This window comes from Rhopilema esculentum, unplaced genomic scaffold, assembly GCF_057945365.1.
Source record: "Rhopilema esculentum isolate cy_ngs unplaced genomic scaffold, ASM5794536v1 HiC_scaffold_36, whole genome shotgun sequence".
NCBI lineage: Eukaryota > Metazoa > Cnidaria > Scyphozoa > Rhizostomeae > Rhizostomatidae > Rhopilema > Rhopilema esculentum.
The window spans coordinates 228,862-241,276 of NW_028300847.1; positions in this window are offsets into that span (position 1 = coordinate 228,862).

Sequence of the window (12,415 nt, forward strand, 5' to 3'; positions counted from 1 at the left end):
CTTGAAAAAATTTCCTTAAAAACTTTGTAATTTCAAACTTTTAGCGGCATTAGAGAACTCAAACGTGTTTTTAAATATTCCCAAAAACTTGTTTTTCTGGTTTGATTGACTTTGTAATTGACAATTTTGACTTTTTCTAGTTCCTTAGTTTCATAGTTTTTTGTAAAATGTCAACCGTACAAAGTAAAAGCTTAGATTTCTGTTTTTGTATATGAAACAAAAAATCTTGATTTATCTTTGTATGAATGCAATTTTCTCTGAAACTATGCAAGATACTGAAACGAAAATTCAACAGATTATTTTTGAAGGTACGGCGATTTCAAATATGGTCAGCACTTGTCAACAAAATATTTGGTTAATGTTTTATTCACAGTTGAAATGTTAGTTTTCAATTTGCAGCTTGAAAAAATTCCTCAAAAACTTTGTAATTTCAAACTTTCAGCGGCATTAGAGAACTCAAAAGTGTTCTTAAAGGTCCTAAAAACTTGTTTTTCTGGTGTGGTTGACTTTCTAATTGGTAATTTTGACTATTCCTAGTTCCTTAGTTTCATAGTTTTTTGTAAAATCTCAACCGTACAAAATAAAGCCAGAGATTTCTGATTTTGTATATGAAACAAAAAATCTTGATTTATCTTTGTATGAATGCATTTTTCTCTGAAACTATGCAAAATACTGAAACGAAAATTCAACAGATTATTTTTGAAGGTACGGCGAGGTCAAATATGGTAAGTAATTGTCAACAAAGATTTTGGTTCATGTTTTATCTACAATTGAAATGTTAATTTTCTATTTGCAGTTTAAAAAATTTCCTTAAAAACTTTGTAATTTCAAACTTTCAGCGGCATTAGAAAAATCAAAATTGTTTTTAAATGTCCTAAAAACTTGTTTTTCTGGTGTGGGTCACTTTCCAATTGATAATTGTGACTTTTTCTAGTTCCTTAGTTTCATAGTTTTTTGTAAAATCTCAACCGTACAAAGTAAACCCTTAAATTTCTGTTTTTGTATAGGAAACAAAAAATCTTGATTTATCTTTGTATGAATGCATTTTTCTCTGAAACTATGCAAGATACTGAAACGAAAATTCAACAGATTATTCTTGAAAGTAGGGCGAGGTCAAATATGGTAAGTAATTGTCAACAAAATTTTTGGTTCATGTTTTATTTACAATTGAAATGTTAGTTTTCTATTTGCAGTTTAAAAAATTTCTTTAAAAACTTTGTAATTTCAAACTTTCAGCGGCATTAGAAAAATCAAAAGTATTTTTAAATGTCCTAAAAACTTGTTTTTCTGGTGTGGTTCACTTTCCAATTGATAATTTTCACTTTTTCTAGTTCCTTAGTTTCATAGTTTTTTGTAAAATCTCAACCGTACAAAGTAAACCCTTAGATTTCTGTTTTTGTATATGAAACAAAAAATCTTGATTTATCTTTGTATGAATGCAATTTTTTCTGAAACTATGCAAGATACTGAAACGAAAATTCAACAGATTCTTCTTGAAGGTACGGCAAGTTCAATTATGGTCAGCAATTGTCAACAAAATATTTGGTTCATGTTTTATTCACAATTGAAATGTTAGTTCTCAATTTGCAGCTTGAAAAAATTCCTCAAAAACTTTGTAATTTCAAACTTTCAGCGACATCACAGAACTCAAAAGTGTTTTTAAATGTCCTAAAAACTTGTTTTTCTGGTGTGGTTGACTTTCTAATTGATAATATTGACTTTTTCTAGTTCCTTACTTTCATAGTTTTTTGTAAAATCTCAACAGTAAAAAGAAAACCCTTAGATATCTGATTTTGTATATGAAACAAAAAATCTTGATTTATCTTTGTATGAATGCAATTTCTCTGAAACTATGCAAGATACTGAAACGAAAATTCAACAGATTATTTTTGAAAGTACGGCGAGGTCAAATATGGTAAGTAATTGTCAACAAAATTTTTGGTTCATGTTCTTTTTACAATTGAAATGTTAGTTTTCTATTTGCAGTTTAAAACATTTCCTTAAAAACTTTGTAATTTCAAACTTTCAGCGGCATTAGAAAAATCAAAGTGTTTTTAAATGTCCTAAAAACTTGTTTTTCTGGTGTGGTTCACTTTCCGATTGATAATTTTGACTTTTTCTAGCTCCTTCGTTTCATAGTTTTTTGTAAAATCTCAACCGTACAAAGTAAACCCTTAGATTTCTGTTTTTGTATATGAAACAAAAAATCTTGATTTATCTTTGTATGAATGCATTTTTCTCTGAAACTATGCAAGATACTCAAACGAAAATTCAACAGATTATTTTTGAAAGTACGGCGAGGTCAAATATGGTAAGTAATTGTCAACAAAAATTTTGGTTCATGTTTTATTTACAATTGAAATGTTAGTTTTCTATTTGCAGTTTTAAAAATTTCCTTAAAAACTTTGTAATTTCAAACTTTCGGCGGCATTAGAGAACTCAAAAGTGTTTTTAAATGTCCTAAAAACTTGTTTTTCTGGTTTGGTTGACTTTCTAATTGATAATTTTGCCTTTTTCTAGTTCCTTAGTTTCATAGTTTTTTGTAAATTCTCAACCGTACAAAATAAAGCCAGAGATTTCTGATTTTGTATATGAAACAAAAAATCTTGATTTATCTTTGTATGAATGCATTTTTCTCTGAAACTATGCAAGATAATAAAACGAAAATTCAACAGATTATTTTTGAAAGTAGGGCGAGGTCAAATATGGTAAGTAATTGTCAACAAAATATTTGGTTCATGTTTTATTTACAATTAAAATGTTAGTTTTCTATTTGCAGCTTAAAAAATTTCCTTAGAAACTTTGTAATTCCAAACTTTCAGCGGTATTAGAGAACTCAAAAGTAATTTCAAATGTCCAAAAAACTTTTTCTTCTGGTGTGGTTGACTTTCTAATTGATAATATTGACTTTTTCTAGTTCCTTACTTTCATAGTTTTTTGTAAAATCTCAACAGTAAAAAGAAAACCCTTAGATATCTGATTTTTTATATGAAACAAAAAATCTTGATTTATCTTTGTATGAATGCAATTTCTCTGAAACTATGCAAGATACTGAAACGAAAATTCAACAGATTATTTTTGAAAGTACGGCGAGGTCAAATATGGTAAGTAATTGTCAACAAAATTTTTGGTTCATGTTCTTTTTACAATTGAAATGTTAGTTTTCTATTTGCAGTTTAAAACATTTCCTTAAAAACTTTGTAATTTCAAACTTTCAGCGGCATTAGAAAAATCAAAGTGTTTTTAAATGTCCTAAAAACTTGTTTTTCTGGTGTGGTTCACTTTCCGATTGATAATTTTGACTTTTTCTAGCTCCTTCGTTTCATAGTTTTTTGTAAAATCTCAACCGTACAAAGTAAACCCTTAGATTTCTGTTTTTGTATATGAAACAAAAAATCTTGATTTATCTTTGTATGAATGCATTTTTCTCTGAAACTATGCAAGATACTCAAACGAAAATTCAACAGATTATTTTTGAAAGTACGGCGAGGTCAAATATGGTAAGTAATTGTCAACAAAAATTTTGGTTCATGTTTTATTTACAATTGAAATGTTAGTTTTCTATTTGCAGTTTTAAAAATTTCCTTAAAAACTTTGTAATTTCAAACTTTCGGCGGCATTAGAGAACTCAAAAGTGTTTTTAAATGTCCTAAAAACTTGTTTTTCTGGTTTGGTTGACTTTCTAATTGATAATTTTGCCTTTTTCTAGTTCCTTAGTTTCATAGTTTTTTGTAAATTCTCAACCGTACAAAATAAAGCCAGAGATTTCTGATTTTGTATATGAAACAAAAAATCTTGATTTATCTTTGTATGAATGCATTTTTCTCTGAAACTATGCAAGATAATAAAACGAAAATTCAACAGATTATTTTTGAAAGTAGGGCGAGGTCAAATATGGTAAGTAATTGTCAACAAAATATTTGGTTCATGTTTTATTTACAATTAAAATGTTAGTTTTCTATTTGCAGCTTAAAAAATTTCCTTAGAAACTTTGTAATTCCAAACTTTCAGCGATATTAGAGAACTCAAAAGTAATTTCAAATGTCCAAAAAACTTTTTCTTCTGGTGTGGTTGAACTTCTAACTGATAATTTTGGCATTTTCTAGTTCCTTAGTTTCATAGTTTTTTGTAAAATCTCAACCGTACAAAGAAAACCCTTAGATATCTGATTTTGTATATGAAACAAAAAATCTTGATTTATCTTTGTATGAATGCAATTTTTCTGAAACTATGCAAGATACTGAAACGAAAATTTAACAGATTATTCTTGAAGGTACGGCGAGTTCAAATATGGTCAGCAATTGTCAACAAAATATTTGGTTCATGTTTTATTCACAATTGAAATGTTAGTTTTCATTTTGTAGCTTGAAAAAAATTCCTTAAAAACTTTGTAATTTCAAACTTTCAGCGGCATTAGAGAACTCAAACGTGTTTTTAAATATTCCCAAAAACTTGTTTTTCTGGTTTGATTGACTTTGTAATTGATAATTTTGACTTTTTCTAGTTCCTTAGTTTCATAGTTTTTTTGTAAAATGTCAACCGTACAAAGTAAAAGCTTAGATTTCTGTTTTTGTATTTGAAACAAAAAATCTTGATTTATCTTTGTATGAATGCAATTTTCTCTGAAACTATGCAAGATACTGAAACGAAAATTCAACAGATTATTTTTAAAGGTACGGCGATTTCAAATATGGTCAGCACTTGTCAACAAAATATTTGGTTAATGTTTTATTCACAGTTGAAATGTTAGTTTTCAATTTGCAGCTTGAAAAGATTCCTCAAAAACTTTGTAATTTCAAACTTTCAGCGGCATTAGAGAACTCAAAATTGTTTTTAAATGTCCTAAAAACTTGTTTTTCTGGTGTGGTTGACTTTCTAATTGATAATTTTGCCTTTTTCTAGTTCCTTACTTTCATAGTTTTTTGTAAAATCTCAACAGTACAAGGAAAACCCTTAGATATCTGATTTTGTATATGAAACAAAAAATCTTGATTTATCTTTGTATGAATGCAATTTCTCTGAAACTATGCAAGATACTGAAACGAAAATTCAACAAATTATTTTTGAAGGTACGGCGATTTCAAATATGGTCAGCACTTGTCAACAAAATATTTGGTTAATGTTTTATTCACAGTTGAAATGTTAGTTTTCAATTTGCAGCTTGAAAAAATTCCTCAAAAACTTTGTAATTTCAAACTTTCAGCGGCATTAGAGAACTCAAAATTGTTTTTAAATGTTCTAAAAACTTGTTTTTCTGGTGTGGGTGACTTTCTAATTCATAATTTTGACTTTTTCTAGTTCCTTAATTTCATAGTTTTTTGTAAAATCTCAACCGTACAAAGTAAACCCTTAGATTTCTGTTTTTGTATATGAAACAAAAAATCTTGATTTATCTTTGTATGAATGCAATTTTCTCTGAAACTATGCAAGATACTGAAACGAAAATTCAACAGATTTCTCTTGAAGGTACGGCAAGTTCAAATATGGTCAACAATTGTCAACAAAATATTTGGTTCATGTTTTATTTACAATTGAAATGTTAGTTTTCAATTTGCAGCTTAAAAAATTTCCTTAAAAACCTTGTAATTTCAAACTTTCAGCGATATTAGAGAAATCAAAAGTGTTTTCAAATGTCCAAAAAACTTTTTCTTCTGGTGTGGTTCACTTTCCAATTGATAATTTTGACTTTTTCTAGTTCCTTAGTTTCAAAGTTTTTTGTAAAATCTCAACCGTACAAAGTAAACCCTTAGATTTCTGTTTTTGTATATGAAACAAAAAATCTTGATTTATCTTTGTATGAATGCAATTTTTTCTGAAACTATGCAAGATACTGAAACGAAAATTCAACAGATTGTTTTTGAAGGTACGGCAAGTTTAAATATGGTCAGCAATTGTCAACAAAATATTTGGTTCATGTTTTATTTACAATTGAAATGTTAGTTTTCAATTTGCAGCTTGAAAAAATTCCTCAAAAACTTTGTAATTTCAAACTTTCAGCGGCATTAGAGAACACAAAAGTGTTTTTAAAGGTCCTAAAAACTTGTTTTTCTGGTGTGGTTGACTTTCTAATTGGTAATTTTGACTATTTCTAGTTCCTTAGTTTCATAGTTTTTTGTAAAATCTCAACCGTACAAAATAAAGCCAGAGATTTCTGATTTTGTATATGAAACAAAAAATCTTGATTTATATTTGTATGAATGCATTTTTCTCTAAAACTATGCAAGATACTCAAACGAAAATTCAACAGATTATTTTTGAAAGTACGGCCAGTTCAAATATGGTCAGCAATTGTCAACAAAATATTTGGTTCATGTTTTATTTACAATTGAAATGTTAGTTTTCTATTTGCAGCTTAAAAAATTTCCTTTAATACTTTGTAATTTCAAACTTTCAGCGGCATTAGAGAACTCAAAAGTGTTTTTAAATGTTCTAAAAACTTGTTTTTCTGGTGTGGGTGACTTTCTAATTGATAATTTTGACTTTTTCTAGTTCCTTAGTTTCATAGTTTTTTGTAAAATCTCAACCGTACAAAGTAAACCCTTAGATTTCTGTTTTTGTATATGAAACAAAAAATCTTGATTTATCTTTGTATGAATGCAATTTTCTCTGAAACTATGCAAGATACTGAAACGAAAATTCAACAGATTATTCTTGAAGGTACGGCGAGTTCAAATATGGTCAGCAATTGTCAACAAAATATTTGGTTCGTGTTTTATTTACAATTGAAATGTTAGTTTTCAATTTGCAGCTTGAAAAAATTCCTCAAAAACTTTGTAGTTTCAAACTTTCAGCGGCATTAGAGAACTCAAAAGTGTTTTTAAATGTTCTAAAAACTTGTTTTTCTGGTGTGGGTGACTTTCTAATTGATAATTTTGACTTTTTCTAGTTCCTTAGTTTCATTATTTTTTTGTAAAATCTCAACCGTACAAAGTAAACCCTTAGATTTCTGTTTTTGTATATGAAACAAAAAATCTTGATTTATCTTTGTATGAATGCAATTTTCTCTGAAACTATGCAAGATACTGAAACGAAAAATCAACAGATTATTCTTGAAGGTACGGCGAGATCAAATATGGTCAGCAATTGTCAACAAAATATTTGGTTAATGTTTTATTCACAGTTGAAATGTTAGTTTTCAATTCGCAGCTTGAAAAAATTCCTCAAAAACTTTGTAGTTTCAAACTTTCAGCGGCATTAGAGAACTCAAAAATGTTTTTAAATGTCCCAAAAACTTATTTTTCTGGTGTGGTTGACCTTCTAATTGAAAATTTTGACCTTTTCTAGTTCCTTAGCTTAATAGTTTTTTGTAAAATCTCAACCGTACAAAGTAAACCCTTAGATTTCTGTTTTTGTATATGAAACAAAAAATCTTGATTTATCTTTGTATGAATGCAATTTTCTCTGAAACTATGCAAGATACTGAAACGACAATTCAACAGATTATTCTTGAAGGTACTGCGAGTTCAAATATGGTCAGTAATTGTGAACAAAATGTTTGGTTCATGTTTTATTAGCAATTGAAATGTTAATTTTCTATATGCAGCTTAAAAAATGTATTTTAAAAACTTTGTAATTTCAAACTTTCAGCGGTAATAGAGAACTAAAAAGTGTTTTTAAATGTCCTAAAAACTTGTTTTTCTGGTGTGGTTGACCTTCTCATTGATAATTTTGACTTTCTCCATTTCCTTAGTTTCATAGTTTTTTGTAAAATCTCAACCGTACAAAGTAACCGCTGAGATTTCTGTTTTTGTAAATGAAACAAAAAATCTTGATTTATCTTTGTATGAATGCAATTTTCTCTGAAACTATGCACGATACTGAAACGAAAATTCAACAGATTATTCTTGAAGGTACGGCAAGTTTTGAATATTGTCAGCAATTGCCAGAAAAGTATTTGGTTCATGTTTTATTCACAATTGAAATGTTAGTTTTCTATTTGCAGCTTAAAAATTTTCCATAAAAACTTTGTAATTTCAAACTTTCAGCGGCATTAGAGAATTCAAAAGTGTTTTTAAATGTCCCAAAAATTTGTTTTTCTGTTGTGATTGACTTTCTAATTGATAATTTTGACTTTTTCTAGTTCCTTAGTTTCATAGTTTTTTTGTAAAATCTCAACCGTACAAAGTAAAACCTTAGATTTCTGATTGTGTATATAAAACAAAATACCTTGATTTATCTTTGTATGAATGCAATTTTCTCTGCAATTATGCAAGAAACTGAAACGAAAATTCAACAGATTATTCTTGAAGGTACTGCGAGTTCAAATATGGTCAGTAATTGTAAACAAAATGTTTGGTTCATGTTTAATTAGCAATTGAAATGTTAGTTTTCTATTTGCAGCTTAAAAAATTTCCTTAAAAACTTTGTAATTTCAAACTTTCAGCGGTAATAGAGAACTCAAAAGTGTTTTTAAATGTTCTAAAAACTTATTTTTCTGGTGTGGTTGACCTTCTAATTGATAATTTTGACTTTTTCTAGTTCCTCAGTTTCATAGTTTTTTGTAAAATCTCAACCGTACAAAGTAAACCCTGAGATTTCTGTTTTTGTATATGAAACAAAAAATCTTGATTTATCTTTGTATGAATGCAATTTTCTCTGAAACTATGCAAGATACTGAAACGAAAATTCAACAGATTATTCTTGAAGGTACGGCAAGTTTTGAATATTGTCAGCAATTGCCAGAAAAGTATTTGGTTCATGTTTTATTCACAATTGAAATGTTAGTTTTCTATTTGCAGCTTAAAAATTTTCCATAAAAACTTTGTAATTTCAAACTTTCAGCGGCATTAGAGAATTCAAAAGTGTTTTTAAATGTCCCAAAAATTTGTTTTTCTGTTGTGATTGACTTTCTAATTGATAATTTTGACTTTTTCTAGTTCCTTAGTTTCAGAGTTTTTTTGTAAAATCTCAACCGTACAAAGTAAAACCTTAGATTTCTGATTATGTATATAAAACAAAATACCTTGATTCATCTTTGTATGAATGCAATTTTCTCTGCAATTATGCAAGAAACTGAAACGAAAATTCAACAGATTATTCTTGAAGGTACTGCGAGTTCAAATATGGTCAGTAATTGTAAACAAAATGTTTGGTTCATGTTTAATTAGCAATTGAAATGTTAGTTTTCTATTTGCAGCTTAAAAAATTTCCTTAAAAACTTTGTAATTTCAAACTTTCAGCGGTAATAGAGAACTCAAAAGTGTTATTAAATGTCCAAAAAACTTATTTTTCTGGTGTGGTTGACCTTCTAATTGATAATTTTGACTTTTTCTAGTTCCTTAGTTTCATAGTTTTTTGTAAAATCTCAACCGTACAAAGTAAACCCTGAGATTTCTATTTTTGTATATGAAGCAAAAAATCTTGATTTATCTTTGTATGAATGCAATTTTCTTTGAAACTATGCAAGATACTTAAACGAAAATTCAACAGATTATTCTTGAAGGTACGGCAAGTTTAAATTTTGTCAGCAATTGTCAACAAAATTTTTGGTTCATGTTTTATTCACAATTGAAATGTTAGTTTTCAATTTGCAGCTTGAAAAAATTCCTCAAAAACTTTGTAATTTCAAACTTTCAGCGGCATTAGAGAACTCAAAAGTGTTTTTAAATGTCCCAAAAACTTCTTTTTCTGGTGTGGGTGACTTTCTAATTGATAATTTTGACTTTTTCTAGTTCCTTAGTTTCTTAGTTTTTTGTAAAATCTCAACCGTACAAAGTAAACCCTTAGATTTCTGTTTTTGTGTATGAAACAAAAAATCTTGATTGATCTTTGTATGAATGCAATTTTCTCTGAAACTATGCAAGATACTGAAACGAAAATTCAACAGATTTTTCTTGAAGGTACGGCAAGTTCAAATATGTTCAGCAATTGCCAAAAAAAATTTGGTTCATGTTTCATTCAAAATTGAAATGTTAGTTTTCTATTTGCAGTTTAAAAAAATTACTTAAAAACTTTGTAATTTCAAACTTTCAGCGGCTTTAGAAAACTCAAAAGTGTTTTTAAATGTCCTAAAAACTTGTTTTTCTGGTGTGGCTGACTTTCTAATTGATAATTTTGACTTTTTCTAGTTCCTTAGTTTAGTAGTTTTTTGTACAATCTCAACCGTACAAAGTAAAACCTTAGATTTCTGATATTGTATATGAAACAAAAAATCTTGATTTATCTTTGTATGAATGCAATTTTCTCTGAAACTATGCAAGATACTGAAACGAAAATTCAACAGATTATTCTTGAAGGTACGGTAAGTTTTGAATATTGTCAGCAATTGCCAAAAAAGTATTTGGTTCATGTTTTATTCACAATTGAAATGTTAGTTTTCTATTTGCAGCTTAAAAAATTTCCTTAAAAACTTTGTAATTTCAAACTTTCAGCGGCATTAGAGAATTCCAAAGTGTTTTTAAATATCCCAAAAATTTGTTTTTCTGGTGTGGGTGACTTTCTAATTGATCATTTTGACTTTTTCTAGTTCCTTAGTTTGATAGTTTTTTGTGAAATCTCAACCATACAAAGTAAAACCTTAGATTTCTGATTTTGTATATGAAACAAAAAATCTTGATTTATATTTGTATGAATGCAATTTTCTCTGAAACTATGCAAGATACTGAAACGAAAATTTCACAGATTATTTTTGAAGGTACGGCAAGTTAAAATATGGTCATCAATTGTCAACAAAATATTTGGTTCATGGTTTATTCACAATTGAAATGTTCACAGTTTTCACAGTTTTCAGTTTGCAGCTTAAAAAATTTCCTTAAAAACTTTGTAATTTCACAATTTCAGAGGCATTAGAGAACGCGAAAGTGTTTTTAAATGTCCCAAAAACTTGTTCTTCTGGTGTGGTTGACTTTCTAATTGATAATTTTGACTTTTTCTAGTTCCTTAGTTTCATAGTTTTTTGTAAAAGCTCAACCGTACAAAGTAAACCCTTAATTTTCTGATTTTGTATATGAAGCAAACAATATATTTGTATGAATGCAATTTTCTCTGAAACTATGCAAGATACTGAAACGAAAATTTCACAGATTATTCTTGAAGGTACGGCAAGTTAAAATATGGTCATTAATTGTCAACAAAATATTTGGTTCATGTTTTATTTACAATTGAAATGTTGGTTTTCAATTTGCAGCTTGAAGAAATTCCTCAAAAACTTTGTAATTTCAAACTTTGAGCGGCATTAGAGAACTCAAAAGTGTTTTTGAATGTCCCATAAACTTGTTTTTTTGGTGTGGTTGACTTTCTAATTGATAATTTTGACTTTTTCTAGTTCCTTAGTTTCATAGTTTTTTGTAAAATCTCAACCGTACAAAGTAAACCCTTAGATTTCTGATTTTGTATATGAAACAAAATATCTTGATTTATCTTTGTATGAATGCAAATTTCTCTGAAATTATGCAAGAAACTGAAACGAAAATTCAACAGATTATTCTTGAAGGTACGGCGAGTTCGAATATGGTCAGCAATTGTCAACAAAATATTTGGTTCATGTTTTATTCACAATTGAAATGTTAGTTTTCAATTTGCAGCTTGAAAAAAATCCTCAAAAACTTTGTAATTTCAAACTTTCAGCGGCATTAGAGAACTCATAAGTGTTTTTAAATGTCCTAAAACTTGTTTTTCTGGTGTGGTTGACTTTCTAATTAATAATTTTGACTTTTTCTAGTTCCTTAGTTTCAAAGTTTTTTTGTAAAATCTCAACCGTACAAAGTAAAACCTTACATTTCTGATATTGTATATGAAACAAAAAATCTTGATTTATCTTTGTATGAATGCAATTTTCTCTGAAATTATGCAAGAAACTGAAACGAAAATTCAACAGATTATTCTTGAAGGTACGGCGAGTTCGAATATGGTCAGCAATTGTCAACAAAATATTTGGTTCATGTTTTATTCACAATTGAAATGTTAGTTTTCAATTTGCAGCTTGAAAAAAATCCTCAAAAACTTTGTAATTTCAAACTTTCAGCGGCATTAGAGAACTCAAAAGTGTTTTTAAATGTCCCAAAAACTTGCTTTTCTGGTGTGGTTGACTTTCTAATTGATAATTTTGACCTTTTCTAGTTCCTTAGTTTCATAGTTTTGTGTAAAATCTCAACCGTACAAAGTAAAACCTTCGATTTCTGTTTTTGTATATGAAACAAAAATCTTGATTTATCTTTGTATGAATGCAATTCTCTCTGAAACTATGCAAGATACTGAAACGAAAATTCAACAGATTATTCTTGAAGGTACTGCGAGTTCAAGTATGGTCAGTAATTGTGAACAAAATGTTTGGTTCATGTTTAATTAGCAATTGAAATGTTAGTTTTCTATTTGCAGCTTAAAAAATTTCCTTAAAAACTTTGTAATTTCAAACTTTCAGCGGTAATAGAGAACTCAAAAGTGTTTTTAAATGTCCAAAAAACTTATTTTTCTGGTG